The sequence below is a fragment of the Carassius auratus genome, chromosome 5 (genome assembly GCF_003368295.1).
Source record: "Carassius auratus strain Wakin chromosome 5, ASM336829v1, whole genome shotgun sequence".
NCBI lineage: Eukaryota > Metazoa > Chordata > Actinopteri > Cypriniformes > Cyprinidae > Carassius > Carassius auratus.
The window spans coordinates 7,368,898-7,396,841 of record NC_039247.1 but is presented as its reverse complement, the minus strand read 5'-3'; the positions used below and the strand labels follow the sequence as shown (position 1 = coordinate 7,396,841).

At 32.8% G+C, this 27,944-nt stretch overlaps 1 pseudogene; it reads right to left on the bottom strand.

Moving 5' to 3' along the window:
* Positions 1–1,828: 1,828 nt before the first annotated feature.
* LOC113073081 (bone morphogenetic protein receptor type-1B-like) lies at positions 1,829–27,099 on the bottom strand (annotated as a pseudogene).
* Between the last annotated feature and the right edge of the window lie 845 nt (positions 27,100–27,944).

Genomic DNA, 27,944 nt, shown 5'->3' with positions numbered 1-27,944 from the left:
TTTGGTATAATAATAACATTTTACTTTTTTTTTTTTTTTTTTTTTGTTTTTGTCAAAATCCTGATTTACTTTTGTATGTGGCAAAAATGGGTTTCATACAATAATGAACATGCATTAAGAAAATAAACAGGGTCATTTTGATTTCATTTCAACTCAACATTTTTAATTCCCATTGGCTTGGAAATAATGTAACAGAAGTCCTTAAATGAGACCGTAAAGGTTACCCTCAGAAAATTCTTAAATGTGTTTAAAGCCAGAGCAGACAGTTTAACAGTTAATGATGTTCTGGTGCAAACGTGAGACTGGCGTACTTCTATGGCAGAATGGTTTTTGGCATAAATCCATCCCAGGTAGATGCTGGCTGGTAAATGTGAAGCCACAGGGCTCATTATATGTGATCTGTCTCGCAGTTTCCACTGCCTGCAGGGCCGCTGGCCCACCACACCAACACCAAACAGCCTCCACCCAACTGCCGTTTCCCACAATTCCAAAAGAGGAGAGGATCTGTGCGGACAAAATAAAAAGCCACATTAAACAAGCAAAAACGGGACCAAGAGAAAGCCCTTCTGTGAGGCTGACGAGCAGCAGTGGCAATTGAGTGGTTTCTTGTCTGGGTTTAATGCTGTGCCAACTATGCAATGTTTGCTTCTATTACAGGACAACGATGTTGTACAGAGAGAATTTAAAGCTTCACTAAAAACGCTATGGTCTGCAGCCAGTTTCTGTATAAAATGTATGTAAAGGATTTTTTTTTAAATAAAATATATTTTAATCAATGCTGACAGTGGGTTTATGTTGTTGTTTTATTATTTGACCTATTATTATTATAATGTTTCCTGTAGCTCAATTGGTAGAGTATTGTGTTATCAAGCGCGCAAAAGAACACTGGGTTAAATTTTGGCAATTTATCTCATGCATTTTTCTTAAATTGCTTTAAGAAGAGGCATGCTGTTTGTTTGACCTGAGCTATCCAGGAAGTGAAATTGAAGTAAATGGGTAATGTTCAAGTATCGTTGTCCAGCCAATGTGACTGTAGAAAACACTGCTTTATTTCTGGAAAAGAAAGAGAAAGGTTAAGAGCTCATCTGAAGCTTCTGCCTTTTACTTTCACATTGATGCTTTGATAAGCTTATATAGGGCTCTTGAAAATGATAAAAATTATAACAAATAAATAGTAGTTATAAGTGCCTATTATTTTAACTGAACTGTATACTTAATATTATATTCTAATTTATAATTGAGTAGTTTAAAACAATAGACTAGAAATATTTGCACACGCACATCGCACACACATATATATATATTATATATATACTAAATATTTTACTAATATAATAGACATATTTTGGATTCTGCTTTCTGTCTTAATCAAATAAGAAAATTAGTGTTTAATTGGTGGGTTATTCTGGGCTTTTCATTAAAAAAAGTATTTTACTTAAATGACCTCATAATTTTGAATAGTATCATAGATCAGATCAGAATAAGCATTCGCACAATGCACCTGTTTACTGTATGTAGTTATATAATTGATACAATGTAACTATTCTGAACAAAGTAAAATATATTGTTTATTCTCAAATGTGAAGGTTTTTTAAAAAAACAAACAAAAAACTCATTCAAAAAAAAAGTTTTGCATTACAGTAATCATCAATTTTATATTAAAAAAAGGAAAAAGAGGCGCAGAACATTCAGTGTTATTAGAACATTTATTCAAGTACACCGGTGCGTCGTTCCATTTTCATCTATTTACACAATAAATAAGGCACAGCCCACCAGAAAACGTGGGAAACCGTAGCTATCATGACACACCAAAATCTGACGTGATCCAAAAGCACTGTCATGTATGAGCTGAACAGAGAGAGTCGCTGAGGTCCTGCTCCGTCCCACTGGCCAGTGTTCACCGATCCTCATACAGTCACGTGTTCGGACAGCACGAGATCAGTCGGTGAGTTCAGGGTTAGTCTTTCTTCAGACTTTAATGTCCTGGGACTCTGACATCTTGGCCAGTGTCTTTTAACGCGCAGGGCTGTGAGACGAGAAGCCGGATTCTGAGCCCAGCACTCCGTCATGAGCTTCCCCATCTGCCTCAAACACTGACAACACAACACAAACACCATAAAACAAAGCTTACTTCAACAACCAGACGAAGAAATGACAGGTGGTTCAAACAAAACATCATTCAAATTGTCCAAAATATGATGAGAAAAAAAACTAAATATTTTGTGATTCGTTTCTCTTCTAAACTTGATTTCTTTGCTTACCATTAACATACTTTTCTAACATGGGCTGGAGTTATAACATTATTAATACAGTATATGCGATTGCAAGCTAACACTTATCTTACTTTATAATTCAGCAATGTGTTATGTCAGTGAACCATGGAAATTATTTTATTGGCCACTTAAAAATAACAATGTTGAATTTACATGAACATAATTTTGACTTTTTGTCATAATGACTTGCATCTCATAATTTTGAGTTTTTTTCATAATAGACTTGCTATCTCATAAATTTGACTTTTGTCACAATTAGTTTCATAAACCTTTTACTTGTGAAAATGTTGACTTGTCATATTATTACTTAGTATCTCATATATTTGACTTTTTCTCATAATTACAGTAATTAGTATCGCATAATTTTGATTTTGCCAATTTTAAATGGTCATAATTACAATTTATCTCTTGATTTATAATAAAACTTTTTAATTACAACACTGTCGATTAATTTTTTTGTAAATTTACTTTTATTTTCAATATTTTACTTTTTCCTCAGACTTTTTGTCAATTTCAGTTGGTCAAAAATTTGATTTTTTTTTTTTTTTTATGATTTTGATGTGATAATTTTGACTTTTTGTCACGGTAACTTTTTGTCAATTTTGACGTGTGATTTTATTATTATGGCTGTTATGGCGGTTTAATTTAAATTTCCCATTTTAACTTTTTTTATAATGACGTCATTTTTTAAATTTAGTCAATTATACATTTCTCATAATTCTATCTTGCCATAATCTAGAATCTTTTGGTATAATAATGACATTTAACATTGACTTTGTCAAAAACATGATTTACTTAAATATTATAATCATAATTATTTTATTTTATTTTTTTTACTCCTACAGTATTTGGGAGAAATGGGTTTCATACCGTAAGGAACATGAATTAAGATAATAAACAGGGTCATTTTGATTTCATGTTCAACTCAAAAATTAAAGATTCCCATTTGCTGGAAATAATGTAACAAATTATGACTAAGAAACTAAAACTAAAAAATGTTGCTGTAACTCAAATGTTGCTGTGAAACTGAGGTACATCATTAAATCATTTTCTTTTTTTTCAATGTATTATGTTAACATACACACCAGTAAACTAAACCGCTTTGCAAATGTTACATTTGAAAGTTTGATCTGTTACAGTTTAACATTTTCATCATCAATCAGCAAATAAATGTTTCCTTGAACATTTTCAGATTTCTAAATGTTCTCGCCAGTGTTACTTTAGTATCATCGAGATACTATTATAGTTGTTATTCATATTTTGAATTACTTTTATATTATCATTTTTCATTTGAGTTTTTAACCATTTTTTAATATGTCTAGTTTTTATACATTTTCATTTAAGTTTTTAGGTTTACTTATTTGATATAAATTATAAATATATATTTAACGAATAAGGGGAAATGTTGCCTTGGGAACTAGCTGAAATAGGGTTATTATATTAGACTAAAATAAACAATAAAGTGTAAAACAATAAAATAATATAAAACGTGAAACTGCTTGAACTCAACTTAAAATATATTAATCATTGACTGAAAGACAATGAATAAAAAACATATTTAAGTAAAAAAAAGAAAAAGAAAAGAAAAACTTTAAAATTAAAAAAGAAAATATATATATTTTTTAAACAAATTCAAATTATTAATAAAAACGATAATGTGATACTAAAATTACACTAAACTGAAACAAAACGTTTGTTAGTTTTTTGAGTTAGCATTTATATTTCAAGTCAAATGTTTTTATGGTTTTGGTTCTAGTTATCTATAATAACCCTAGTTTTATCAGCTAAATATTTTGTTGTAAAATGTGTAAAAGGTTATTAAAAAGATAAATATGATGTGATGAAGTAATGACTTTTTTTAATCTATAATTACGACTAAAGCAAAAAGGTTGAAGTGTAGTGTCTGTGTGTAAACGGAGAGCAGATGTGTGTTTACCTCGTCACTGCTCCAGCGGTTGGGGAACGACGGCCGTATTCTCTTAATACACACCACCTCTCGCATGTCTTCATATGACGGGTCATTAGGAACGTGATCATGATACGGCAGCTGATAGTCCTCTACGATACCTGCAGACACACATCCGTATATCAATCAATGCACACACACACACACACCAATGAGACATCACCTATTATACAACACATTCATTACTCCAGGGTTATTACTGTTCATTAAACTAAATCCAAAACCCTTTCTTATTTGTTTATACTGATGTACTACTAAGATAATAATGGAATAACTGAAATAAAATCTAATATAAGCAATATAGACATAATTAAAAACATTAACTAAAATTAAAACGAAAAATGTCAATAGAAAAATAAAAGCTACATTCAAACTATATAAAAAAAATACTTATACTGAAATAACATTGATACAAACAGATGAATGGAGAGCAAAGGACAACGACAAAACACCTGACAAAAAATGTAGAAAATGTCACTATTATTTATTTCTAATTTATTACAAAATATAGTTATAAATGATAAATTAACTTTAAAATTAAGAATTAAACAATTTAAGGTATCATAATAAATGTTACATAAAAAATAAATTTAATATACCGTAATAAATATAAAGATTATCAATATTGAGACTACTTTTCTTTAAATATAACTATACAAATATATTGTAATATTTATAATTTATAACTAACTTCATAATGATACATAGTTTAGTTAATATTAAATAAATATATTGTAATATTTGTCATTTATAACTAACTTCATAATGATACATAGTTTAGTTAATATTAAATAAATATTAATGTTAATGTAACAAATATATAAAAATGTACATGTGGTATAATAAATATTAAATACATATTTAGTCTTCAAATAGAAATATTAAATACATAGTAAATATAGAAAAAGACATAAATCATCAGTGCTCCACCACATATTAACAAGTTAAATGAAATCTGAATATCAGTGGCTATAAATATTAGACTGCAAATATAAACGTTTTAAACAATTTCCCAAAATTAAATTATCAGTGTGATCATCCACATCCATAAAGACAAGGCTGATATTGTGTACCTCCAGACACACACCGGCGGCCGATCTCCCACAGTATGAGGCCGAAGCTGTACATGTCGGCCATGATGTACGACTGGAAATGGTTCCTGTTCAGAGTCTCGTCCAGAACCTCAGGAGCCATGAAGCGTTTGGTGCCCACGCGGGTGTTCAGCGGGATGTCCACTTCATTAGTGTCGCTGTTTGATGAGACACAGCCGTGATTCATTAGTAAGACTCAGTTCTTCAGCATATATGACCCTGGACCACAAAACCAGTCTGAAGGGTCAGTTCTCCAAATTCAGATTTATGCATCATCTGAAAGATGAATAAATAAACTTTCTATTGATGTATGGTTTGTTAAGAAAATCCGGAATCTGAGGGTGCAAAAAAAATTTAATAATGAGAAAATCGCCTTTAAAGTTGTCCAAATTAATTCTTAGCAATGCATATTACTTATCAATACTTAGGTTTGATATATTTACGGTAGGAAATTTACAAAACATTATATACAATTGTACTATTATTTTGAATTTGCTTTTATTTTTTTTATTTTCAGTTTTCATGTAACATTTTTGCAGTTTTGTTTTTGTTATTTTGTCACCAATAATTTGTATATATTTTTTTATTAAAAATTCTATAAAGCTTTAATTCATTTTTATTTCAGATTTAGTAATTTTAGTATACTTTTATTTTAGTTAACGGCAACTTTTTTTTTTTTTTTAGTTTAAGCTGCAATAAAATTAAATATACAGAAAATATTAATATAGATAACATACTCAATGTAACAAAATAAAAAATAATTTTAGTTAAAAAATAACAATGGGTAATGTTTTAATTATAGAACAGTATTTAATTGAATTTAACAGTATTTAATAATCAGAAGTATGTAACTAATAATTAATAACAAAAATCTCTGAGGACCTTAATTACAGAGACAAAATTCACAAAATTTACACTAAATAGTAACAAATAAAATAAAATAACACAATATAAAAAAAATTAGATATATACAAAATGAAATTAATAAATTTATATTATATATATATATATATACATACAGACAAATTGAAAATAGTGACAATCAGCTAAGATTGTGTACTAAATATTAGCATTAATTTTTGCTTACACTAGCTACTAAAAGAAAGAAAGAAAGAGAAAGAAAGAAAGAAAGAAAGAAAGAAAGAAAGAAAGAAGAAAGAAAGAAAGAAAGAAAGAAAGAAAGAAAGAAAGAAAGAAAGATGTAAAATGCCAAGCAGGAACATTTTGAAAGGTTTTTGGTAATACTGCTGCCTCCAATCATTCTCAGGTTAAACTCAAAGACAAGTAAAACCGTAGCAGCTGAACTCTGACCTGATGAACTTGACGGCCAGGCCGAGGTCAGCGATGCAGCAGGCTCCGTTCCTCTTCACCAGGATGTTCTTGCTCTTCAGGTCTCTGTGGGCGATGGCTGGTTTGCCCTGCGTGCCGAAGATCTCGGTGTGAAGGTGGCAGAGGCCGGAGACGGACGAGTACGCCAGTCTCAGCATGGCCCGGCTGTCCAGCGTGGTGCATTTGAGATAGTCGTACAGAGAGCCGTTCTCGTGGTAGTCAGTGATGAGGTAGAGCTGAGTCCAGGAGCCCGTGCCTTTAATATCAGCCGCTATGAACCCTGGAGAACACAGGAGAGAGTTCAATTAGTGCATGAGGCTTAATATACTCAGAGCAAGGCTGTAATAATTAATCTGATATCAGCTAATTAATTTGAAATGACTACTAATAAACACGGTTCATTTTCCTGTAATTACTGACTGCATGTTCACCAGTGGGAGAAATTCAATAACAGTAGATAGGCTGCTAATGAAACTCCATTTCTCAGTTGTGTGTCAGCAGCTCCACTGTTGTGAAAACAGCATTGCTATTTTTCCTAAATCAGTGGAAGAGCATGAGAAGATGCAGTACTTCTGCCTGTTGCATTACTTTGTGTTTACATCCGAGTGAATGTCCTCCAGCAGCGATTAATGAAAGTGAAATGATTTATTTTGGATGGTTCGTTTTAATGAAGTAAATTCACTTTAATTTGAGTGATCACTTAAAAACACTTTCCCAGAAGTCCCCATGTCTAAAATATTTAGTTAATTGAGTAGTTGACAAATAACATGGACATGCTGAGGTTTTAGTTTAGGTTTTGCACAATTTATAATAAGTTTTTATTTTTTTACTTAGTAACAAATCATATAGACTTAATTAATATGAGCACATTAAACTAATAATTAATATGAAGATACATTTTTTTGAAAATTATGAATATCATATCATTAGAATATCATAATTTATTCTGTGAGCATATATATATACACATACATTTTAAATAATTATATATACACACCCACACACGTAGAACAAAGTTTAAAAAACAAAATGTATGAGTACCGTGAACTTTTAAATTAATTTTTTTAACTAAACTTTTTAATTAAAACTAAATTAAAGAGAAGGGATTTCTTGACATGATGAAAAGCTAATAATTAAATTAAATCATAAAAAATAAATTATATATATATATATATATATATATATATATATATATATATATATATATATATTATATATATATATATATATATATATATATATATATAAATACTATAAAATAAAAATTAAACAATTTATCTGTTTACCTGTGTGTCATATGAACATTAACGGACATCAGAGAACTGTGAATATGCAAATTCCTGTTAAATTACTGGAAAAATCTACTCCGAGTAAATATTTTATGTCAAAGAGGTTCAACTAAAAAAAAAGGTCTGAGAAAATCCCTGTTATATACTTAGTAAAGTATAGTAAAGTACATAGTAAAAATGACAATACGCTATATTTATTGAAAGACTTTTGTTACATTACATTAGAATATATATAGTGCAGTGGAGATATTTAAACATCTATTATTATGAAGCATTGACTCATTTGGCATCAAACTTCAATAAAAATATAAAAATTAGTTATTTTTTCACCCTAATTATACACATACTGCCCTCATAATAGCTTCAGTGATATTAAATATTTTATTAGTGCACCTTCCTACTTTTTCAAGAGGGTAGTGGAATAACTTTCAATGTTATGTGTTGCTTTAGCTTTGCAAGCACTACCTTTCCTATTAATATTCTGTATATCTGCTACATTAATATTGTAATAGTAGCGTAAGGAAGTTTGAGAGAGAAAGTCTCACCCAGTATATTCTCGTGTCTCATGAGGACAGTCTGATATATCTCTGTCTCTCTGAACCAGCTGGCCTCCTCTGTGGTGAAAAAGACTTTCACAGCTACTTTCTCTCCCCTCCATCTCCCCATCCACACCTCTCCATAACGGCCCTTCCCGATCTGTGTCACCATCTGGATCTGCTTGGCTATAGTGCGCTGCACCTACACACACACACACACACACACTATACATGAAGTGATTGATCACACACTGTAAGAGCAGTGACATTTATTAATAAAACAGGAGGAATGGTGCAATATGAAATCTGTTTTATTTTTCATATTTTTTTTCTTTCCCGAATTCAGTGTTTTCCATTGTAAATTTGTTTTTAATGTATTCATTTTTTTTTGTTTGTTTGTTGTTTTATGGATAGTTCAACAATTTAATAACTTATTAAAATTAGATACATTTTACGTTGTAATTTTCTGGATTTTGTTTTAATGGTTAAGAAAATGTTATCTTAATCTTTATATATATATAATATATATATATATATATATATATATATATATATATATATATATATATATATATATATATATATATTATGTCTTATATTTTTAATGTAATTTTATTTATTTTAATTCATTTTAAATAATAATAAAAAATTGGATTCCGTGTTGTCTTTTCATTTTCTGAATTCTGTGTTAATCAAATGAGTGTATATGACTTTTAAAAGCATTTCCATAGTGCACCTTAGACATTCTACTAACAATAAGTGAATTTGCAACTGCGTGTCAACTAAACACTCAAAAATCTGCAACTTTTGCAAATTCTTATTATTTTTTGCACAAAAACGTTTGACTTTTTAAATGAAAACAGAGATTAAACATTTTGATATTTTGTGAGATTTTTAAATTTCATCATTATTATTATTAATGCTACTAATACATCTTTGAAATACAGTACATTATACTGTACAATTGCAATGCTTTTCTTTCAGAGTTTCCTCAAATTAGACGGAACTTTTAATTTGGCTGGTTGTAATAAAGATTTTTCTGTGTGTATTAATTGCACTTCTCATTCGCTGAGACACTGACTTCATATGAACCATTCTTAGTCTTTTTGCAGTTTAATAATCACAGATACTAGTTCATGTTGTGATTTGATTAATTGTAACATTCTACTTTTGATCTGTTCATCCAAAGTTCCATAACATTCCACAGTAAGTTCCATGATTCCATGCATGTTTTCTGAAGATGTGGATTCGGTGTGATCTGTGTGCAGTGTGTGACTCTCACCAGCAGGGGGAGTCCTGACCCCGAGCCGGAGCTCTGGGACTGCTCTATGAGATCCCGCAGGGATTCTCCCGGAGGAATGAACGTCTCTTCTGGATGCAGGCCGAGGCTGTAGCGCGGGACTAACTCGTGACGCTTATACCTGAAACACCGCCAGACTAACATGACCAAAGTCCACACAAACACAGCCTGGGGATTTATATCGTGGTCACAATGATAAAAATACATGAGGAGACAAATATCTTTTTAATAATGTGATCCATTCAAGTTTAGAATAAGAGTTAATCTGGTCTCATATAGCCAGACGCTGTAGTTCACGGTGACCAAAAGTTCATTGTCACTTTAAGGCAAGTACTTCCCAAATGAAAAGGTTCAAAAGTACCTGACCACACCATGCTTCCCTACATCAAGAACTGCAATCATTTATGAACTACATTTGTTCTGAAATGTTATGTTTGCCTAATGAGACATTATCTAATGAAATAAACCCTTCCAGAACAGAGAACTGAACATTGGATAAAGCCAGGTTTTGTTGCTTTGTTAGATATAGACTTATTTTGTATACATATTTCCATCACTCCATAAATCAGAAAATATTATTAACTGCCAAGGGGGAAAATAATTCACCATGGTTTTAAGAATAAAATGATATACAAACAAACCCCTTTACTGTAAAGTTTTAATTTAAGTGCGGTGTAAGTGAAAGAAGCTCATACAAGTGTGGAACAGCTTGAGGGAAAGTAAATGGTGACGGATCTTAATTTTGGGGTGAAGTACCCCTTTAATTAGCTTTATTTAAGAAACTGAAGTCTGTGTTTGTGTCTGTTTGGTCACTTACACACCTGAAGTAACAGAAGATGATGATGAAGGTGAGGATGAAGCTACAGACGGTCACTGAGATGAGCAGAGCGATGTGATGAATGTCTCCCATCACGTAACCTGCACACACACACACACACACACACACACACATTAGTATATATGTCAAAGAGGTAAACACACAACTCTTACATCATCACACTGACTTTGCTCTATGAACACTTCCTCCAGGAGCTGTGTGTGTGTGTGTGTGTGTGTGTGTGTGTGTGTGTGTGTGTGTGTGTGTGTGTGTGATGCTGAAATCAGAGCTACAGCACAGGTGTGAGGGTGTGAGGGTGTGTGTGTGTGTGTGTGTGTGTGTGTGTGTGTGTGACGGACAGAGAAGCTTCTATTCTGCTGTGTTGATTGAGAGGAGTTGTATCCTGACAGTCACAATAAACCTTACAGCTGTGTGAGAGTTTCAGACCTACATATACTTTTGGAAACAAATAACACATTTTTTTTAAGGAATGTTGCCCAATGGAAAATACTTAAGAAGTCAAATAATGTTTTATTATTATTATTATTATTATTATTATTATTATTATTATTATTATTATTATTATTCACTTCAGTATATTTTTGAGTTAGTCTATAGTTATCCAGGCTAGATTATTATTATACTAATATACTATTATGTTATATTTAATTAGCATATTTATAGTATATTTAATATTTAGAGTTAGATTTTATTTCTAGATTCATTTATTTATTTTAATTTTAGTATTTTTTATTACTCTTTATTATTATTATTATTATTATTATGTTTTTTTTTTTTGGCTTCGTTTATTTTAATTTCAGTCTTACTTTTTTTCCAGTTTGTAATTTTTGTGCAGTTCATTTCTGTATTTTACATACATTTTAGATTTTATTATATATTCATATTTTATAGACATTTTTATTTAAGCTTTTTTCAATTAAGAATTTTTTTTAACAGGGTTGTTGCCAATGCATTTCAGTTTAGTTGCTAAGGTGTTTTGAGTGGTTGAAAGAATGTTGCTATGTGGTTGTTAAGGTATTCTAAGAGGTTTTTATCTATTATCTATTATATCTATTATATTATCTAATCTATTTTATAATTATCTATTGTTTGTTTGAGAGAGAGCTAGAGAGAGAGAGATGACAGTCTGTGCATCTCTCAGTGAGTTTAGTTACTTAAACATAGATTTTATCTCCTTGTTGCTGAGGAATATAATGCAGTGATCCAGTATCTAAGCCATTCTATTAATAAAAGTCACAGGGCAGGGTTTATCAATGATTTAGCTTAGAAATCTGATGAAATAGCACACGTTGCGTTCCCAGATGAGCGTTATAATAAACCCAAAGATGCTCCACACATGTTAACAGTTTGTGTGGAGCAGCATTTACTGTGAATCGAGGCGCTCTGAGATACACGAACGTAACCTACAGTACACGCATGCAAATGATTAAAGTGCATATCTTAAACCGATGATTGGAAATGATTTTCATGGATTCTCGTCCGTGAAATGAGTCACTTGCAGTATTTTGCCGATTACTCGACATGGGCAAAATTCGATCAAGGATTTTTTTTAATTAAGTAGTGGAATTGGATTCATCGAATAGCGACAGCCCTGTGTGTGTTGTGTGTTGTGTGTTGTGTGTGCACTCACTGGGTGTTTGTAGGGGAGGCAGTGTTGGATGTAGGTCTCTGTTACAGTAGTCCTGATCTGTGCAGCACTCGAGCGCTCGCCGCTGTTTAGAGTTCCCCGTGTCCTGAACACACACACACACACACACACACACACACACTATATTAACAGGTGGTTAGTCACAGACACAATGACACTGAAACACTACAAGCAACTCGTTTAACTTCTGTAGTGTGATATTTCAAAGGAGATTTTCATTGCTTGTTCACTATTTGTTATGTAAATGTTCAGCATCACAACATGTAGTGTAAGGGAGGGACTCAAAATGGGGAAAAATAAGCTATGATTTATTCATTAATATCATTCTTCATTGTCCACATGGCTTTGGCAGAAGAAGAACTTTTTTTAACAAACATTTTTTTCACAATAAGAACAGGGGCAAGTATTATTAAAGTAAATATGATTGATTTTGATTTTTAAGTTGTTTTATGTTATGATACAGGGGAATGTAAGGCAATAGTTCACTCACATTATTGACTATAAACTACTTTTATGGTTATTAGCTATACTTTTTTGAGTTTGAGGTTGAGGTAAATAATTCTCCTCTGCTCATCAATACTAGATTTATTTGATCAAATAATACAGAAAAAACTGTAAAAATGTAAAATAGTATTACAATTGAAAATGTATGATTTCTATTTGAATATACTTTAAAATGTAATTTATTCCTGTGATGCGCAGCTGAATTTTCAGCATAATTACTCCAGTCTTCAGTGTCACATGATCCTTCAGAAATCATGAAAATATGATGCTTTGATGCTCAAGAAAGATTTATTATCACCGTTAATGCTGATCACATTTGTCCTGCTTCATATTCTGTGGATTCCTTGCTGAAGAATAGAGATTTCAACAGGACAGGGTGTTTAATTCAGTAGGGTTTTTGTTTCGTCTGTGCTTGAGGACTGATGCACTAACGCTTAAGTGGTTTATTTTGGAAATCAGAGCAGTTTGTGACTCACTCGGCACTGAAACTCTGATCCGACCAGACCCAGACAGCCTGACGTCACCACAGCCGCTCCACCCTCTTCCTCCACCATGGAGAAGCAGTAACCGTCCGTCCTGAACACACAACACACATGGAAAGCCATGGAAAGTGTGTGTGCAAGTGTAGGTTAGTGAGGCGGGATGTGTCCTGCTACCTGCATGTGTTATTAGCAGAGTCCTCCGGACAGTGATGGTAACAGTAGCACCACAGGGAGCGCTGAGGTAGAGCCGGCGCATCACTTCCTGTCTCCCGACGTTCTGCCACCTTCCCAGAATTCCTCAGCAGCATGGTGTCCAGAACATTAGCTGGCGAGGAAGAGAAAGAGGAAATGGGTCAGTTATCATCCTGGAGAGAAACTCACACAACATTTATACAACTCTAAAGTGTGCTTTATTTCATCCCTTCTTGTTCACAGAGCAAAAATAACGGCGAGGGACCGAACTGAATAATTACTCCAGATTCCCAGACTCTCGGGATCAAGACTCACATCTTTGAAGTATGAAATGTATGGCACCTGGGGAAATATGGCTGCAAATAGCACATCACTCTCACTCTTTCATCTTCAAATATTTGCGGAGAAAAAACACCCCGAGACATTTTATAAATTAAGCAGAAAGATGGAAATGAAGTTTGGACAGTCTGTCACTTGTTTTGGAGGTTTTTGGAGAAGTTTGTTTGAAGAAGGGCTTCTCAAACACTCGATCTGAACGGATGAACTTGTGAGCAGGAAGCATCAAGGATAGATTGCTAAAAGTAATAGTTTTTAAATAAAAAAAAAAGTTTACAAATATACAAATGACTATTACACCACAGTCACAATTGCTCTTTCTTTAAATCAATTCAGTTATAATTCTGCTCTAAACTATAGTGAGTTCTTTAAGATTACAGTTACAGAGACACATAATGCAGATTTAAATGAACATCCAAATTATAAAAATTCTATTTATTGTTGAAATGTTTTCCATTACACAGTGCCTATCATAACTCATTTAATAACAGATTTATTTCAACATTAAATAATTAAGACATCACTAACAGGTGAAGTTAAATATAGTGAGTACATAGTTTAATATTTTGCAGAATGCTTATCTCTAGACTTCATTTCTGGAGTGCACTAAAGAGCCGTGGACACTGATCACTTCCTGAGAAAGGCTTAAATTAAATGCTACGTGGCATTTGATTCACAAGATATTTTATCACCGTCTTTCCACGGATGAAATACTGATTGAGCGATTGCATGAGGCATGAGATGTTCATTCATGTTTATTTACTTCAACTTATTTTACTGCCTTTTTTCTACACTGGCAAGACAACTTGAATATAAAATGTAAAAAATATGGTTATAAACCATACTAACGTTGCTGAGGAGCACAACTGTGCTTTTGTGCCCATGAGTGACACACTTAACCTGGGGTTACTGCTGCAATAATTAGTGCATACTAAGTCAGTCTGGATGAAAATTAAGAAACACAGAGTTACGATACAGGGCTGTAAAGTTGATATGTGTGGGTTTTCCTCTCCCACAAGAGCTTGTGCATGTGACCGAACACAAACACACACACACACACACACACACACACACACAGATTCAGACAGTCACAAAGGTACTTATAGAAGCGGGCCGTGCACCCTTCAGTCAAAATAACCCCACATCTGTGAGCTGTTAAAAACAGAGAGGGGTGCGGAGGAATGCTGTATATAATGTTGACACCAGGACATAAAATAAAGATGCTTATTTCATGGCTCTCTGGAACACTTCATTCTGATTAGTCGTTTTCGGCATTCAGTGGTCAGATATTCTTTTAACGCTGATAATCATGTTTATATACAGCAAAAAAAAAAAACTGTATTAAAAAACAGTATTACACATATATGTACATGAACTAATAACCAGTAAATAAAAATAATAAATTAAAGTAAATACAATATAAACAATTCAATTAATATTCATAACATAGTTGAAAAATTATCTGCAAAGTGTGTTTCATGTATGTTTAGTGGAAACCCATTTAAACAGATACTGGTAAAGCATGCAAAAATACAATAAAAACTTAAAAATTAATGTCTTCTTTTATAATATAACATAATTGTAGAATATATTTATAATATAGTTTTTACATTATGATGTTAGTGTTTTATTGGACATTGAAAAAAATAAATATACATATATATATATATACACACACACACACACACACACACACACACACATATATATATATATATATATATATATATATATATATATATAAATTAAATCTAAATCACATACTACTTTGCATACAGAAGACATATATATTACATTCATGTTATATTATCTAAATAAATAAATAATAATATCTCTATTTAATATATTTTTTTATAAACCTATTATCATATATCTTTATTTAAAGTAATAACATAATATAATATAATGTAATATTATATTATATAATACTGGAAAAGTCAAATATAAAACATTAAACATTTTATATCCAATGTAAACTCAAAACTATACTCCATGTTGGAGTCCTGTTCACCCTTCTGGTTTTATTTTTATGATAATGACCACCTGGCTGACGGTACATTATGTTATATTTAGTAACTTAAAGTCAACTTCAGCTGACTCTCTCTCTCTCTCTCTCTCTCTCTCTCTCTCTCAGCAGACTATTCTTGTCTTTCACTCTGTTACAAACACTATCACTAGTCTAAACTCACTAATGCACTGCTTATATTACAGAGCTGAACACAGCGCTCGAGTCTGGATAAAGAATGGAGGCTAGTCTGTGTGTGTCTGAAAGCATCCTAGCACATCTAACACACATCATTTAGGGTCAACTTTAATTGTACAAAGTACAGACACACTTCCACGGACATGTGAGTGTATATAGTAAGACTCATTCAGAGGGGATGCAACATAAACACTCACGCTTTCCCACACACACCATGAGTGTGATGCACTGCTCTATATCTCATCCCATGCCTGCATGAACCATTTATTACACATATGCGCACACACACATAAACGCAGACGGATTTGGCCCTCTCATGCATAGTTAAGAAAGCCCTGTGAAAACAGTCGTAAACACAGTCAGCGCTGTGAGACTTAACATATAAACAGAACAGCTCATTTATAACCGTTAACCCTAGAGCGTTCATCTTACAGTCACGCACAACTTATACACTCAACATCATGCTTGCAGAACCAGCTTTTATTTTATTTGGTCTTTGCTGGAATATTTATTGATTTCACACCCTTTTCACAATTATTTGTACTATAAACTTCTGTATTTAGTAACACTTTATAATAAGGTCTCAGTTGTTAAGATTAGTTTATGCATTAGCTAAATTAAAATGAAATAAAATAAATGTTAACTTTTGCTATGTAAAAAGCATTACTTAATTTTGAAATTGATACAATAATATATAAAGATTATTAGTAATTATTATTATTTTAACTAATGTAATTCCTAAGGGTGGACTTTTAAAATCTCTTATTTTGGTCAAAGCAAAGCAAACTGAGCTGAACTAAATTAAGGGAATGTAAAAAATATTTGATTGTTAAAATGTATTATTAAATGTTCAAATTAAAATGATCATAGATTATTCCGTAGTTTTGATCACTGTTAGTTCATATTAATTAATGCAGTTAAGTAATTTTAACTAATGTAATTTCTATAGGTGAAGTTTTAGAAATGTGATGCTATAGGTATAAAAAAAAATATATGTTAATTTGTAACCGATACAATTCTTCATAAAAAAAAAAAAAAGATTTCAAAATGTGTTTAAGACTCTGGCCCTCTTCGGTCATTTTTGACCAAAAAAAAAAAAAAATCTTAGCTTCATCAGAATGAGATGACACATATATACACAGAAATAAACTGGTAAGATTTGTGGTAAGAAACTGGTAAAAAAATAAAAAAATAAATGGTTTGTGTTTTGTATTATCACTTTCCATTCCTTATTTTGGTAGATTTTAACATTTTCAAATACTGATAACAAAAATGCTTTCTATGTGTTCCCTTTTTAACAAGATTTTAATGTTTGACTGTAATCATTATGTAAAACCTGATACTTATCTAACCAAAAATATCTAAACCTTGACAAAAGGTAATCTCTTAGAAAGTCTAGATATATATTTAAATGCAAAACCTAAAAAAAAATCAATTATGTCAAAAAAAAAAAAACAATGGGAATCCAAAAGCCTCTGTAGATATCTATACAGGGTGCTAAAACAAGAGCTTACGCCACATAGCATAAGTAAATAACCATGTTAGATTGTAAAACTGCACCGATCCCAATGACTGACAGAAATACTTTTTTTGGCTCTGTTCATAACAATGCAAGCCTCATGAATCTGGCACTAGAGATACACGATCATTCGTCACATCTGACTGTCAGAGCGCTAATGCAAACACTATTTGACTACTTTTCTGGATGTTTAGTAAATTAGTTCAAACAAGTAGTCAAATTTTCAGTCTTGCTTCACATCTAAAACTGCATAAAGTCAGGATTAAATGTATTTTAATGCAGTCTATAGTAATTATAATTAGCTTAGTTAAATAACAATAGTAGTCAACAGGGTGTCCCCAGTTACACAGCGAGGTGCTCATGTGTTTCCACACACACACACTTGCATGAGCACCTCGCTGTGTAATTGGGAAAGAGGTACAACCTTTAACCCTAAAATCCAATCACTTCAGTAAGCCACGGTCAAGCCTGACACACCTGTCAATCAAAACCCAGAGCCATCAATCAAACCCGCGGGGGTCTGGAGATAATGAGTTTACACGAACGAAAGGAAAAAAGATCAATACAACAGATGCAAGAAAGTGAAACTGCTATGAGCAGAAGAAAAGATAAGAGCGGATAATAGATAGAGAACAGACAAAAGAGAGCTTCAGCTGTGTCTTTATCTGCCGGGCTTTGTCAAGCATGACCGGCCGTCTCAATGGGTCTGAACTCAATCAAAATCTCTTTTTCACTCTCTGTCAGTCTGATGGTTGAATAAAACCCCCGAGGAAAGAGATTTTCACACAGAGAGACACTTTTCATTCCTTTACACAGTCAAATAATCACTGTGAATCTGTCAGAGTAGCCCGACTGCTCCATAAAGCTGCTTTCTGCTCCTCATTCACAGTTTAGCCATATGTGCCAATCTGTTCTGAAGATTTAAAGGAACCTAATGTCTATATCTCACATGAATGCTGCGGATCGCCAAAGACAATAATGTCAACTGTTTTTGCTTTGGCATTTGAAGGAATTCCGCAGTAAAAAGTTAAGATTTTTAAGTTTAAAATGAAGTTTACAATTATAAGCTGGCACTACTCTTTAAGCTTCAGGAGCTTTTAAAATAAAATAAAATAAAATAAAATAAAATAAAATTTAAATTTAAATTTAAATTTAAATTTAAATTTAAATTTAAATTTAAATTTAAATTTTAATTTTAATTTTATCTGAAAACTCTTTGAAACTCTTTCTGAAAAACGGCTTTTCTAAGCAGATGAACTTCTGGTTATGAAAGGGGAGGAAATGGGAAGCACCTTTTTTGGGTAAAGCACCAAAATTAAATTAAATTAAAGTAACTGAAATAAAACAGTTATTTGAGCTGTATAGTTGTCTAAAAAAAGTCCTTTTGAGCTGAGAATGCTCCTATTTTGGAAAAAGCACCAACATGAATTTGTAAAAAAAAAAATTATAATAACAATAAAAAAATAATACATTTTAATATTTGAACAGATAAAATAGTTATATGAGCTGTAAAGTTGTCTAAAACATCCGTTTCAGTTGTGACTACTTTTGATTTCTCACTTCCACATCCTTTCTGGATATCCTTGTGTAGACACCAAGCAAAAATAACAGGGTCGACGCTGAAAAGTAAACACTTGAAAGACAGTATATTACTTCGCACACTCCAATTTTAGACAGTTTTATTGGTATAAACTTCTCCTGTTCTATATAAACCGAAGCAGGAATCCAAACTGCTGTCTTTGATAGTTGACAGCATGCCACCAAACGTGTGCAAAAGCAACCTGAAATATTCCTGCAATTGAAACATACATGCAACATGCATCTGCAATCATAACAGGCAGAGCGTGTCTCTGGTCGGTGACGTCTGAAATGCGTTTCAGAGCCGTGTGTTGCCATGGTTCGTCAGTGAGAGTTCTGCAACTGTCTGTTATGTAAATAAAGAAAATTCCACTCATATCTGGAATGAAGCAGCGTCTGGAGTTCCAAGTGATTTCGAGTCTCGGTAAAAACAGCCTGCTCTATGTTAATTAGCTGGGGTGATAACCCTGATTTAAATTTCCTGGAAGCATCTTAAGATGACATATGTTTGCTGCAGGGTGATGAGACTGTCTTTATCTGACACTGCTAACAGCATTTCATATAAACACCCACTGACACCATATTAAGACAGCAAACACACAGTGAAAGACTGTGCAGATGGCTTGTGTGCAAACCGTGGCCTTGTGTTTATGTTTATAACCAGATGTAATTTACAAGGTCATCTTGAAACTCAACCACCTGACCGTTCCAGCGACCGTACACTCAGATACACACACAACACAGCCGCCACACTCAATGAAATATAAAATAAACACGGCACTTTCAAATAAACAGCCGAAGCAAAACTCAAGCTTCCATTTCCAGAGTCTTTCAATGACATGAGAGAAACAAGAATGACTCTGGGCCAACAGCGAAACCCAAAAAAGTTTTCTTCTCAAACTTTACTAAAGTATCTTTCACTAACAGTTAAACAGTGAGTGGGATGTGCTTTTGTGTTCAAAAAGACTCCAACAGAATTAAGCAATAAAGCACTTGAGGTGCACTATATTATAAATACGAGAAGTGCGTTAACATGGAGCACTGTTTTCTGATTACAGTCGGTTTAAATGTGCTTGATTTTGGGTGCAGGAATGGGCTTTTTTCTACTTGATTTAAAATGAAGTTAAATATAAGCTGCAGTCACATTTACCGTTGATCTGCAAATTTTTGCAGCCAAAATCCAGTCATTTTAATAGGAATCCATTCAATTGGGAATTTCAAAAAGTTGGGCACGTGGATTCAACACAATGACCAACAGAAAGCTGCTTGGTTTGAAAGTGATTCCTGTGTAAGCTGTGCTTCATACATTGCTACACTACTGATGACATACAATTAACATTTTCAACTGTGAAATTTCACTCATTTGTCTGCACCTTTAGACAAGACTCACAACAGAGCGAGTGCAAACTTTTCAACCATTAATACGTTAATTTTTTATAAAGGCTAATGTATAGTAAAAATATTAAGCACAAACATTATTTTCAAACATACATTTCTTTTAAGTCTACTATAGGTGCTGAAGAGTCCAGAGAGTTTATTTATTTTTATTTTTTTTTAAATAAGTGAGCTAACTGGAAATGAATGTAAATTAGCACCTTCTTTTGATACGGTAGCAGAACGATGTCATTGTTGCTGTTTATGATTGATCCATTGTTTAAAAATGTAAATCGACACACTACTGATGCTGCACTGATGCAAAAGTTGAACTTTAAACTGACGTTATCCAATTTCATGACACATGGCTCATTTGTACGCAGAAAAAAATGCATTCTTTATGACAAATTAAAGACATCAAGAAATCAAAAATTAAGCTTTATGACAATGTTGGTCAGTTTTGAGGTCATTGTCATGCTAATACATTTTTTTTAAAATGCAGCAAATTAATGTAGTAGATACAGTACAGTCTGTATATAGTACAGTTTTTCTCTTAAAGGATGGGAATGTATTGAAAACTAATCTTGCACTCTTGGGCCAGTCAACTTTTTAGTTTTGTCCAACGAAATGCTTTCTAAAATGAGAATATCCCTCCCACTAATAGCAACAGTTACTAGTCATGGCTGTGATATAAACCAAAGTTTGTAGCTATAAAAAAAAACAAAAAACCTGGCTTTGCTTTTCACTATGTCTGTCCAAAATTTCCATTTGAACAGTGAATATTTCAACAAGACAGAAGCCATTTCCGTGCTGCTGAACTCCCACACTTCTCACTCTCTGCTGTGAAATCTGTTCATGATTACTTCATAAAATCCTTTCAGCACAAACTGAAATAAAAGAAGGCCCATAAACCCTCAGCTGTCCGTCCAGGTGTGGTGCAGAAACGTTCAGCCTACGGATCAGGCGAGAAGAGAGAGGCGGGAACAGGTGCGTCCACGGACACGGTCAATACTGAGGATAGAGAGATGAAAGAGAGGGCAGATTATAAAGAACAGAAGATAAAGGCATTAGGATGGACTGACACACAACACCTCCAAATACCAAATCCAGCTGCTTCCTTCCCATGATGCACTTGGGTTACAGTGAACCATAGAAATACAAAGAGAGAATAGAGTTTCCTAAACTGGGGTTTGTGAGATGATGAAAAGCTAATCAAAAAATATAATAAAAGTGCATTATAAAATTGTAAGTAAATCTAATACATAATATAATATTTATTTATATATTTATTTAGGTCTAATTAATGTATATGCGTTGCAAAATGCACATTTCAAAGCAGCTGTAGATAAAATCCTGACCATAATGTTTATAATATCTTAATATCTTCAAGCCTCATAGTTGCTTTTAGCAAAATAGAACTGGGCAATAATATAATTAGCATTTTGTGATGATACAAACAAGCAAGGAGTCATGTGACCATTAGTCAACATCAGAGAACTGTGAATATGCAAATCTGCCGTTAAATTACTGTAATATTAAGTTAACATAGGGTGTACTTTTCGGCTTACAAAATTTCTGAAATACTATAAGGCTAAAGAATGGACCAATAACTGGTTATAGGTTATGATGACCCTAAATTATATATGTATTATTTTTTTATTTTATTTTTTTACAGGCATGATGACCCCAAATAATAATCATAAATAATTGTATTTTATAGTTACTTATATATTATTTATTTATGGTCTTATATATTAATATTTTTTATATTTTACCTAATTTTCTCAAAACCAAAATGCAACTGTTATCTTGTGATTACCTGTTGTTTTCTCTCCAATGATCAAGATGGACCAATCAATGTTTTTGGTGATTCCTGAATAAGAGTTTCCTGGGATAGATATTTAAAATGAATTGATTTTTACATTTTAGAGTAAAAAATGTACAATAAGACAAGAAACGCCCAGAGGTTTGAATGTGAACATGTGTTGCTCCTCATCATTAACCTCCATTAATAGTGCACTACAGCGCCGGCTCCAGGCTGACTACACACAGAGTGCTGTTTCTGAGTGTTACTGTTTGCAGTGTCGCTGTTCTCTAGCATTAAAAAGCCATTAATAAATCAAGAAAGTTCAGACTCCAGAACTGACTCACACACGCACACACACACACACACACACACACACACACGCACGCAGCAGCATTCAAATCCATTAAGAGAGTTATCACACGGGGACCAGAGGCTCATTCAAGCCTCGTTCTGTGCTCATGAGTTCACTTTACAGTAGGTGAGAGCTCACACACTCATGCCTCACTCTCTGAACAACATAGTGTTAACCCTTTGAAGAAGGAAAACCAAAGAAGTTGGGAAAATCACAAAAGTCTAAATATCTTAATAAAAGAGTTACAGAAAAAGCCACAATATGCCCCTATTGCAATTTACGCATGATGCCCAAGAGTCTGGTTTGTTTTTAAATAATCATAAAACATCATTATAATGCAAATCTACTGAGGATCTCTGAGTTTGGATAGTTTTAAACATAATTTGACAGAAATGATAAAAGTCAATAATGCTAGGCTACTCATACAGGGAACTCAGAAAGGATTAGCTTCTATTGATTCCCAGTCTCATTTTTTAATCACTTTACGGTCTGATTTAACAATTTTGGTAGAGAAAAACAGCAGATAAAATGCTTTTCAAAGTCACAATTCATTCCAGCCCATGTAAGAATAATATCCAATCAATTCTGGCAACTTTATGAGCACATCTTCATGAAAAATCCCACCTTTCACAGGAATCTTGTGGTCATTAGTGTGGAAAATCCCGTAAAGCTTGTTTTAACCAATGAAGGGCGAAGCTTGGTGAAGGGTCAGTTACAAAGCATCAAAACATTGGATTTTATTGGATTTTAATGTGCAGTATTCACGTCTGTGCTTGCGTACTTTGGATAAAACAATGGCAGATCGACTCACGCTGCTGTGCTACTGTACTCCCACTTGCCATCAAAATTTGTGACTAACAGAATTTCATGCAAACAAATCTCAGCTTCTCGGTCTTGTATGGTCTCAAATACTCTTTAGTTTTCTTTTATTCCTCTCTTCAACACCTCTGTCTTTCCCACACTCCAGAAATCCAGCGTGGAGCTACATCTGCCGGCTGTCCATCAAAATCTCTTTGGACTCCAGCCATCGACTCGACTGCAGCTGGACGGCCCGTGATATAGTCTCCACGAGCAACTTAAAGCAGAACATTACAGTTTAAGAGGGACTACGCTATGAAACGAAATCTAAATCACTTCATTTATCCAACAGGTGGCCGCTGCCAGTGAAAAGACAAACCTGTAACGGCCATTATTAATCAGAGTCATCAGAGATTAAACCTCAAAACCTCCCAGGAAAAGAGGGTGATGAGAGCACTGGTGAAAGATGGGATATGAGACGTGCCCTCTGTCCGAGTCAAACAGGAAGTGAGTGTTTCAGACAGTGCTGTCAGTGAGGTGTGACTGAGAAGAACATCGCACAGTGCTCTTTGTTTTCTCACTTTCTGTGTTTCTCACACTGACTGAAATCAGAAATCATCAATCTAAATAAACCCATGTTGTGAAGTGTTAATCTAGCTGTCGGACTGATATAGTAACGACAGTAAAACTTGTAACCGGCTTGACCAAGATGAGCATGACCATCATCCAAACCAGTGGTTCTCAACTGTGCTGGGCGGGGATAACTTAAATGATAATTTAATTAATAATAAAATAACTGCACCACCTCTCTTGTACATGATCTGTGATATTCTGAGTCTCGGAGCAGCTCAAGACATTCGTGTGAAATACAAGAGCGGCTCAAAACACCCGACAGCTGCATGAGCATATTACACACGAACTACATCCTTCGGCTGGATAAAGCAAACCAGTGTCGCACTAGTAAAGTTTTGATGGATGACAATCATAATTAAGGTATACATTATTATAGTATATATATACACTGTATACAGTAGTCTTACATCAGTCGCGCATATGTTATATATTTCTGGCCTGCTAGTTTATATATTCCAAACACATTGTCAGAGGAAGTCCTCTGTACTCTGAAGACACTCAGAGTTGACATGTGTGAGTCGGCGTGATAGTGATGGAGAGGCTGAGATGCTGTGCACGGTAAATAAACTCTGACAGAGGCACCGCAGGCACCGCTGCGCTCGGTGGACAGCAGATGAGTTCACTGTGCGTCTGGGTGTCAGTAGACCGGTCTGGACTGTGTCTGGAGGTTATTATGGGATGGGCAATGATGGGAATGGCTGATGATGGAAACTTCACTCTCTCTTTATCGCTCAGGAGGCGAGAGACAGCAAGAAGTGAACATGAATGTATACAAAATTTAACACAAAAAGGATAAGAACATCAATTTCTTTACTGGCTTATATTTAATTAACTGTATAGATTTAATAAATTATAATTTTAATGAAATACAGTGGTCGTAAGGAGAATTTGAATACTTAAATCACACTTAAAAACGGGCAAATTACATTGCATTAGATAAATGTTATTACATAACATAATATAATAATATAATATTATTATATAACATTAATAATTTAATAATTAAAATATAAAACATATTTAATTAAATAATATTAATATAATTTATATAATATTTTATGAAATTATATATATATATATATATATATATATATATATATATATAATTTAAACAAATCTATTTTATTAAATACTATATTATATTATTGATGGCATTATTAATATTTCATATTTTTATTCTAATTTTATACATGTATGATATTTATTCATTTGTATTATTAAAATAATTTACATGTTATAATTTATTGAATAATATGATTCAATATATCATTAAATATCACAATCACACTTTAAGCAATCCCTGTTTTAAAATATAAGTTTGAAATAGTTTGAAAACAAAAGATTTACTAAAATAAATCCACTAAAAAGTAGAAGACACTGAGCAAAGTGAAGTTAGTGAAAAGAAAAGATCCTGCAGCACTTGAGTGTGTCTAATGCATTCAGACAGTCTCCAAATCATTTTTGACGCTTCTGTGCAGCTGGCCATATTTGGTTTATGCTACAAAGGGCCGACAGCAAAATAACATTTATTACAGCAAATACAAAATTAGATTCCGTCGATATGATTATTTAAAATAACAAAGAAAAAATGGCTAGAAAAAGAAAACAGTCAAACAAGTTTGTGAGAAAGAAAGTCTGTTGTATAGATGAAACACTGAGTGATTTCAAAGCCGGACCTCCAACTGTGTGTAAAACAAGTGTTAGGCAGCTGAGAGGCTGATAGCACACTACCCAACAAGAAACACACACAGTAACACCTGGCTGACCATTTGCTACACCATCACTAGCACCAAACATGAGGTGTGTAAAAGTCCAACATACAAAACACCATAAAGCACATATACTGTACATACTAACTCTTATAAATTACATTGCATCAGATAAATATCATTAAACTATACACATTTATGTTTTACTAATAATAATTATAATTGATCACCAAATTAATAAAAAAATGAAAATATTTTGCTATAATATATTATTGTAAATAATATATATATTCTTCTTTAATTTAATATATATATAATATATATATATTCTTCTTTTTAATTGAATTATATTATGAATACAAATAGAAAAAAAAATAATAAATAAATAAAAATGATTTAGACAAATATTATATTTTTATTGACTATTATATTATAGATAACATTATTCATATATTAAATAGTATTATTCATAATATAATATTTAAATCACCTTTATTACTAAATAAACTGTATATTTAAATCCCACTTTAAGCAATAACATTTCATGAAAAGTAGTTTGTTAGGATTGAAGCTTTGAGAGATTGACCAAAAAAAATGTAGAAAGTAAAGGTAGTAAAGAGAAGAACGAATTCCGTCTAGACGGGGCTGTAACCATCATAGATGTCAATGACTGATTCATAAACTTATACATTTGTTCTCCCAAATCAAGCATATTTGCTTGCCTCCAGATACCAATGCGACTAAAAGGAGAACAAATAAATAAATAAATACTTTCAATGAAGTCAATGTAAAAGACCCCAGTGATTTCACCTGTCTTCAATGAAGTCCTAAAAAATTGATCTTAATAATATGCTCAAACATACCAAGACACCACAGTCTGCCAACGACATTCCACATTCATTCATACTAACTGTATGTTAACCATTGATAAAGACATCTTAGAAGAAACCCCTTGACACTTGGATGGAACTTAACTGAGAAGTCAATCAGAATACCCTGAGCTACACAACAGCAACATCTGAGTGAATGTGAATGTGTGCGGCGATCCGTAGAGCAGAGACCAGCTGCATTACAGATCCTGCATCAGACACACACACAACTGCAGTCAGTAAGTTCTGAAGGTTGACACTCACCCAAGTTCTCCTCCACCAGTCCAAGAAGTCCAATGACCAGCACACAGACCCAACGCAAGCGAGTCCTCAAGAGATCCATCTTCTGTGAGCGAGTGAATCCCTTAGCTGTCTGCTCAACACACACTCTTGAGTGTTTGTCTGTGTGTGTCCTCTACAGAATGTGAGAAACCGCACACCCCGCAGCAGCCTCGATCACAGCTTCACACCGACTGCCCAGTGATAGAGAGAGAGAGCGAGAGAGGGAGAGAAGGGGGAGGGGATTATTCACAGTCTTACACACAGTAGCCTCAGTGTAGTTGGGCCAACCCCCACCCCCCTCACTTTGAGACCACCCCCCCATATTTTCACCTCAGCCTCCTTTTGCCTTCTTTTTACCAAACAAACTGGCTGAATGCAATACAAGCATGTTTACCTGCAACTACCTCATCTCAGAAATAAATTATTTTAAATAACTATATTAACAAATATACTATATAATTTATTTATTATTTTAATTATTATAAATCTTTGTGTGTGTGTAAAAATGTCTTAACTTTTGGCATAACATTTCTTAATAATTACTTAAAATCAGAGATTAAATATTGGCTTTATATCGGCTATCGGCCCTACAAAAAAACTATATCGGTTGACCACTAGTTGTTATATTTAACTAAATTTTATTAACTGAAATAAAATTAAATGTATACATATATATATATATATATATATATATATATATATATATATATATATATATATATATATATATATATATATATATTAAATTAACCAAATAAAGTAAAACAGAAAGAAAGAAAGAAAGAAAGAAAGAAAGAAAGAAAGAAAGAAAGAAAGAAAGAAAGAAAGAAAGACATAAAAAATGATTAAATACTGAAACATTAACTAAAATTAAGTGAAAACAGAAAATGTAACAAAAAAAAACTATTCAAAATGTTAGCAAATCCTGTAATATAATACTATTGGCAAAATCTGAGACATTTTACATTGATTATTTTATGTATTATTAATGTGTATTATCACTGATTAAATAAATAAATAAATAAATAAATAAATA